This window comes from Camarhynchus parvulus, chromosome 26 (genome assembly GCF_901933205.1).
Source record: "Camarhynchus parvulus chromosome 26, STF_HiC, whole genome shotgun sequence".
In the NCBI taxonomy this organism is placed as follows: Eukaryota; Metazoa; Chordata; class Aves; order Passeriformes; family Thraupidae; genus Camarhynchus; species Camarhynchus parvulus.
In genome coordinates, this window is record NC_044596.1 from 5,754,390 (window position 1) to 5,762,146 (window position 7,757).

The following is a 7,757-nucleotide window of genomic DNA, read 5'->3' on the forward strand; positions in this document are numbered from 1 at the left end:
ATTCCCAGACAGAGCAGCTCCTTCTGGAAATGATTCCCCTCTCTCACACCCAAAAACTGCTGATGGAAGAGAAGGAGATGCTGCAGGAGCAGATTCAGCTTCTGGGAATGGTGGGCAGCCAGAGCAGAGCATGGGGCTGCAAATAAACTGGGATTTAGTGAAGTTTGGGTGGTTTTTCCTAGGAAAATGCTGTTGGGATCACATCTGCTGTGGTGCAGCACCAAATCCAGGTCCTTTGGTTCCTGGAACCTTTGGTTCTGTGCAGGAGAACACAAACTCTGCCCTGAGCAGGCAATTCCTGAGGGATGGACTGGTGGGATTCAGCTCCTGAGGGATGGACTGGTGGGATTCACCTAAAAAAGGGCAAAGAGCCCCAAAGCTGCCCCGGCAGCATCACCCTTATTGTGATTTCCTTTGAAACTTGTCATCCACTGGTTTTATGGTGCTGGGATTTGCATGGTGGTGTAATGTCATTTCTACACCAGGTTGTCCTGGAGAGCCCTGGCAGTGCCCTCCTGCCCAGGAGGGTGCTGGGGAGACCGGGAGCTGCTAAAAACCCTCCCTGCATCTTTGCTTTTCCTCCTCCAGGCATTCCCAGGATTCCAGTGAGAGCCATTCCCCCCACAGCACCAAAACCACAATTTGATGGGGTTTTTTGGGTGAGTTTCACGGCTGTTGATGGATTTTCTTGCACCCTCAGCTGCGCTTTTGCTGTGCTGATGAGGAGCTACCATCTCCAGGGACCTCCTTCTTCCCGTCCCAAATCCAGGAGGGATTCCATCCCAGCACAACAAAGGGCTTTATTTAGCCCTGGAGCTGGGGCAGCCTGGCTGGTTTCCTGCCTCTGCTGCTCCAACTGTTTCCAGGTCACTGCAGTGAGCATCTCCCAGCTCATCCTGTGCCAGAATTCCTTTTTTTCCCACCCAAACCCTGTTCCTGTGGCTGGGAAAAGCATCCCCTCACCTTGTTTTTTAGGCAGTTCCTCCTGACTCGCTCCCCCTCTGGTGCTGCTGCAGGAGAATGTTCCTCTGGGGCAGAATTTAATGGAAAAACACTCAAATCCTTGATTTCCATCACAGCCTGCCCCTTCCAGGGATTAAAGAGCTGGGAATGGCCCGTGTGGAAACTGCCAATCGCTTGTTTTAAGATTTTTTTAAAGTTTAATAATAATAAAATGGTTATAAGAATAGTAATACAAATTAGAGTAATAAGAATTTGGACAATCAGAGTTAGGACAATAAAGGACAATAAAAAAGTAAAGAATTATTTATGGCTTGTTAACAAAGGACTAACCTTTAAAAGCAATAGCCTGTTGCATATTAATACATGCAATACATTCTTTTTAAACCAGAGATTTTTTTGGTTATTGTTAACTTCCCCCCCTCATCTTGTAAATCAGTTTTGGTCCCTGGAAGTCTGGGCCTTCCCAATAAGGAGGAAAGAACTCTTAGTTTGGGATTTTGGTGTCTTGTTGCTGTTATCTCTGTGTGAAGAATTTCGTGATTATCTTCTCCATTCCTTGAGCTACTTAGAAAAGCATCTTACACTGCACAGTTTCTATTTTAATATTAGGTTAGAACTTACAACTATATTTAACACACTGTTTAAAAGGATTAATACAGTATAACTTTCTAACAGAACACATATAATATCCATTTTAATATTTGCAAAAGCCAATCATATAATCCACATTTTTCCCAGCCCACGCAGGAGGCACCAAATGAGCATCCCCTGGTTCCATTTGAAGCAGCAGCAACCTCAGAGTAAAAGTTTCAGGCACAAAAACTCCTCAGCAATCTCTCAGGAGATGGTTTGCCTGGCTGCAGCCGTGTGTGCACTTGGTATTTGCTTTATTATTTGAAGATATTGATTTTAGCAGGATGATCATAGTGAGCAATTTGTTTTAATAGACCACTTTTATTAACAGTGTGTTAGACTTGCAGCAGCCATGAATCTTTCTTTTTTTTTTTTTTCCTTTTTTTTTTTAAGATTTCCAAGAGCTTTTTGGAATAAAATGTATGATCTGAAGAGCAGAAGCCTGAGATTCTGAAGGGTTTTTTTTCAGCTGTTTCTCTTGGAGAAATGATTCTGCTGTGTGTAAGTGGCTGTGCAAGAGGGTGATAAATAGCAGAGCACAGCTAAATGCAGTTGGAGGGGTTATGAAGAGGCAAGAATTTGCTCAAGTTAAAAAATTATATACATCTATAAAAACCATATACATATATATATATATGGGTTTTAATTCTAAACCAAATATTTCAATTGCTATCCCATCCCTGGAAGTGTCCAAGGCCAGGCTGGACAGCGCTTGGAGCACCCTGAGGGAATGGAAGAGGCCCTGCCCATGGCAGGAGTGCAACTGGAGGATTTTTAAGGTTCCTCCCAACCCAAACCATCCTGGAATTTGATGATAATCCCTTGGGAAGAGTGAACGAGTGAATTTCCATCTCTGCAGGGTGCAGCTGAACCCCTGTGTGCCATCAGATGCACCAGGTGTGATTTCAGGCAGCTACTCTCAAAATCTGGGTGTTTTATTTTTCTGGAAATTTCCCCACTAGTTTGAATGTTCCAAAATGAGTTGAACATCCCAGGAGCAAGAAGGAGCTGCAGGAAGGTGAGAGGGCAGAGAGGAGAGGACAGAGCTGGACATTCCTGTCCCCATCCATCAGAGCCCTGGGTGGTGTCACATTCTCATTAACCTGATTTCATTGATTGCTTTCCATTGCTGCCCCCTCCAAAATGTTTAACTATAATAAACAGCAGCACCATGAAACACTGATAAAAATCATTAAAGCATAAGTCTGGTAATTCAGGGAGAAGATTGGCTCCTCCATCCAGGTCTGCAGCTGCTAATTGCAATTTATTTCTCCGTTTTTGGCTGTCATAGGAACATGTAGGAGCTGGATTCATGGCTGGGGCTCTCCATCCATGGCCAGCACTGCAGCAAGAACATCTTGTGGATGCTCCAAGTGAGCAGAACCTGAGATGGATGAGATGTTTAATTCAAAATTTAATTCCGAATAAGCCCTCTTTGCAACGCTGCTCATTCTAAATGCAGTTATGGGATTGTGGAATAACTGAGGTTGGAAAAGATTCCAACATTCCCCAGCACTGCCAATCCCAGCCATGGCCTCGAGTGCCACATCCACACATCTTTTAAACCCCTCCAGGGATGGGGACTCCACCCCAGGTTGTCTTTTTCAATTCTTGAGAAAAAATGCCTCCTGTTGGCTGCTTTTCTGTGTTTAATTCATTGTCTTTACAAATATACCTCAAACACAACCACCCGATGGGTCTCCTCATTGATCCCAAGTTTCCACTTGCCAGAAGCCTGGCTGGCTCCTGCTGAGCATCCCCTCTGCCCAGGGAATTAGGGAAAAAATAAAATAAATAAATCTCCGTTCCATTGCCTTTGTTTCCAGGGACATCCCACCCTCCAGCTGTAATTCATGCAAAGGAAGCACAGCCTTAAAAAAACCCCCAACTTTGGTGGTGTTTTGTTGTTGTTTTTGACACTAGGAATTATAGAGGAAGGTTAATTGAAAGTGCAGTGATGACAAATGATTTGGATAATGTAGGGATATATGGTTTGATTATTTGATAAAAAAATAAAAAATGTCAAGATTAAAAAAAAAATGTCAAGATAAAAAAAAATGAATGCGTAAAATGGAATTTAAATATTAGTTCCTAGTAAATGATAAAATTGGTGGTGTTTGTGAGAGAGAAACCAAAACTGAAATTGGGAAATAAAGGAATGGCTTTATTAATTTATAATAAAGGAAAGAGCAGCTCAGTGGCAGGTGCTGCTGGAGCTGCAGAGGGAGGTGAACCCAGCAGAGGCAGCTGAAAAGGGAAAGGGGCTGCACGGGGCTCTGTCTCCACCCTGGCAATTGCTGATAATAAAGTGCTGCTGGTTTCTACCTGGGAAATGAGGTCCCAGAGGGAAGAGGCTTTCCCTGTTTCAAAGGAGGATTTGTTCAGATGCAGGGACGTGAGCATCCTCAGTCATTACTGACTCCTGCTGCTCTGCCCCTCTGCTCTGCCTCCCAAACCTCCTTTTGTCTGGGATTGAAGTCCTCTCCTTGTTCTTAGAGGGATAAATAGAAAAGGAGCAGGCACCTAAGAGCCACTTCTTTGCTTGTCTCCTGAAGAGAAGGATGCAACAGCAAAACTATTTTAGCTGCAGTGCCAGATGACCTGAAAAAATGACAGGGCTCTGCCAGCAGCTACGAGCTCACAGCTAAATTCAGACACCACTTATTTATTGATGTGTTTGTACAATAGGAGTGGCTGGGAAGGCTGCAGACTCCCAGGTACATTCTGATGGCTCATAATAAGCGCAGACAACACAGACCCGTGGTGAATAATAGAACAAAAAGCTCCCAGGATCACTGGAATCAAAGTGCATATGGAAGAGGATGGTATCCAGTGAAACCTCCTGGGAAGGGGAGAGAGGGGCAGCTCAGGAGGAGTGGGACTCACAGGACAGGCACATTCAATAGGAACATCCCACAGAATTAGCATTTAAAATCTCTGTGCTGCTTTACCCCACAAATCACGGGGTGTCTGAGAGGGACTGACAGAGGAAGCACTGAGAGGGGGTTTGGATGGAATATTGGGAATAAATCTGGAATACTGGGGATCAATCCTTGCCTGTGAGGGTGGGCAGGCCCTGGCACAGGGTGCCCCATCCCTGGCAGTGCCCAAGGCCAGGCTGGACAGGGCTTGGAGCAGTGGAAGGTGTCCCTGCCATGGCAGGGGTGGGATGGGATGAGTTTTAATGTCCTTTCCCACCCAGGCCATTCTATAACTCTGTGGTTCCATGGTTCCATGAAAAGGCATCCAAATCGTGGGCACCACCCCAAACTTTTCTTCTCAGTCCTGTGGTGCAAAAAATATATTTATGAGAGAATTAAAAAGTACATTAGGAACGACCAAGGTGCAGAACCTCTTGCAGGAACAGAATTAATGCTCTGGGTGCTCGCAGAGCAGCTGGAAGGGTTTCAGGCCCAGGAAGAACTTTTCCCTGTGTCCCCTCCATGCTCAGGGTGGCACCTTGGTGGCCACAGCGAGGTCACCAGTGCTGCTCAGTGCGGCTTTGGCCAGGCAGTGGGAGGATTGAGGGAATTCTCACGGGGAGCTGGGGATGAGGAATGCTCTGAACTGATGGTTTTTCCCACCTAAAAGGACTTTCCCTTCAATCCTGTGGGACACAGCTCCCCCCAGCCCCATCTGTTATCTCGGGGAGGGGTTGGTGATGGGAGGTGACGCCGCATCATTTACAGAAAGCTCAGGGGTGGCAAAGGCCACACGATCGATGTGGGCAGGCTCAGGCTCCATCACTTAGCAGCAGGGCTTCAGAGAGAGCCTTGGAAATGCAAGGCCCGTCCTGGGACCTCTCCTGGCTGCTTTCAGACTAATTGTTACAGGTTTGCAGGTTTGTTTTTATGGAGGAGAGGAGGTTTGTTTGCTTTTCCTCCCCCTGGAGTTTAACCATCATCTTTTCTCATTAGGAGGGTGGCAGGAGGTCAATAGAGGCTCCTGCCTGGGCCGGACTCCTCCATGATTTGGAAGGGAAATTTCCAGAGCTGCAGTGCCCGGGGCACAGAGTGTTTGAGAGGAACGCTGGCCCACACAGCCCCTTCCCCAGACCAGCTCCTTGTTACACACAACAGCTTTACAATTACCCAGGAATGAGGGATAATTGTGGCTGTGCCGTGCTCCAGGGTCACCCTGCTGCCTCCCTGCTTGTGGAATTTTATTGCCAAGCACAGGAACAAAGGACAGCAAAGCTCCCCAGGCAGGGTTTGTCAGCCTGTCCTGCCCAGAGCACAGGTCGAGAGCTGCCTCCCCTCCCTCTGCCTCCTCCTCCTCGCCATCCTTCTTTCTGCTTTTTGATTCCCTTAATTATTTTGGAATCTGGAGAATAATCCATGGTCAAATCCCGCAGAACAAATGGAACGTCAGCTCTCCAAACCCTCCCGATCAAGCAGATGGCATCACAGCCCCCTGAACCTCCTCCCAGCTTCCAGAGCATCCCAGGGCTGACAGATTATCCATTAACGGAGGGCAGATTAATCCTGAGCTGCACAACCAGTGCAAGGAAAAAGGCTTTTGTTTCCAAAATGGGAGAGGAAGATGCTGCTGTGGAGAGAGGAGCTCCAGCCCTGAGGAGCTCCTGGAGCAGGAGAGGAGCCCAAACCCTTGGTGTGCTCCAGCCCCCAGGGACCAGGAGAGGAAAAATAACTTTGTACTGGGACAGGCAGGGCTGATGTTTCAGTTCCTGGGAATTTCTCTCCCCTTTCCAGCCTTCCCATGGATCTTCACCCCATTCTCTTTCCCGCTGGCCATTTTGGCCAACTCTCTTTGTCCCAACAGCAGCCAGTGCTGCTTCAGCGGCCACCCCACAGCCAAGTGAAGGATTTTTGGTGTTCCATGAACAGGCAGGGCCCCCCCAGTGCAGCATCAATGCCATCCCCTCCCCTCCCTGCCACTGATTTGCTTGGCAGGTGTGAAATATTAATTGCCTCGCATGGGAGCTTGGCTCACTGTCTGTCGCGTTTGACTGAAATATCATTCTCTGCTGCAAATATAATTACTGGGGGTCTGGATTTTAAAAATAGCCTCTCGCCTGTCTGTTAATTAGGAGCCACGCTTTGCTACACAACGAGATATTTTGGTTAATTATGAAAGAGAAAAGGACAAATTTGTCACGTCTTTTGTTTTTGTTCCGCCGCGTCTCCCGGTGACGGCGAGGGGAGCTGTGATGGAGCTGCTCAGCTGACAGCACCAGATGTCCCCCAAAACGGGGAGGGGGCCAGGGCTGTGGGGTCTCACAGCTCAGGGGGTGCTGCTGCCTCCCCTCACCACAGAGGAGTCTAAACAAAGGCAGGAAAATTCAATCAGCAGGCAGAGCTGGGCTCGGATCCTCCCCACGACGCTCACGGAGCCTCATTCAAACCTGATTTGTTCTTATTAAATGTTCAAAGTGCTGGGCTGAGGCAGCCAGGGCTGCAGCTCCAGCACCCAGCAGAGCCTCTCCTGCCCATCCTTGGGCTGCCAGAGGGCACCGGTGGCACAGGTGGCACTGACACAGGTGACAGAGGTGACACAGGTGACAGAGGTAGCACAGGTGGCACAGGTCCATCCTTCCCCCACCCTTCTCAAATTAAGGAATTCCATCTTCTCCAGATTGCCCACACCACTCCTTGCACCCATCCCCGGTTTCTTTCTTTAAAAGGGAGGTAAAAAATTCCCCTTCTGGTGCAGAAGGAGGTGATGAGTTTGGGAATGGCAGGTGAAGGTGCTGACAAACACAGGATTCCCTCCTGTTTCCCCAAGTTTTTGTCCTGGGTGTATAAAAGATCAGCAGCTCTTCTTTTCCCTAAAATTCACTGTTCCCTAATTATTTATGTAATTATCCAGCATCTCAAAGAATCCATGATAACAGCTGAAATTGATGTAGTAAACAAGCACAATAATTATTCCAACAATATTGAACGGCTGTTCTGTCAAATAATCATTCCATATAGATGAAGAAAGCGTTCAGAAATAGCACCATAATTCATGATGCTCCCAGATTAATGTCACAGGAGTTCCACAACCTGCTCCTGAAGACAGGCAGAACTTTCTGCATGGAAAATTAAATATGTATACACAGAGCATATATGAAGGTATCATACATCAAACCAGGTAAGAAACAATACAAAGAGAGGGGGGAAAAAGCACTTTTTTAGCCTGGAATGGTTTTGTAAGGA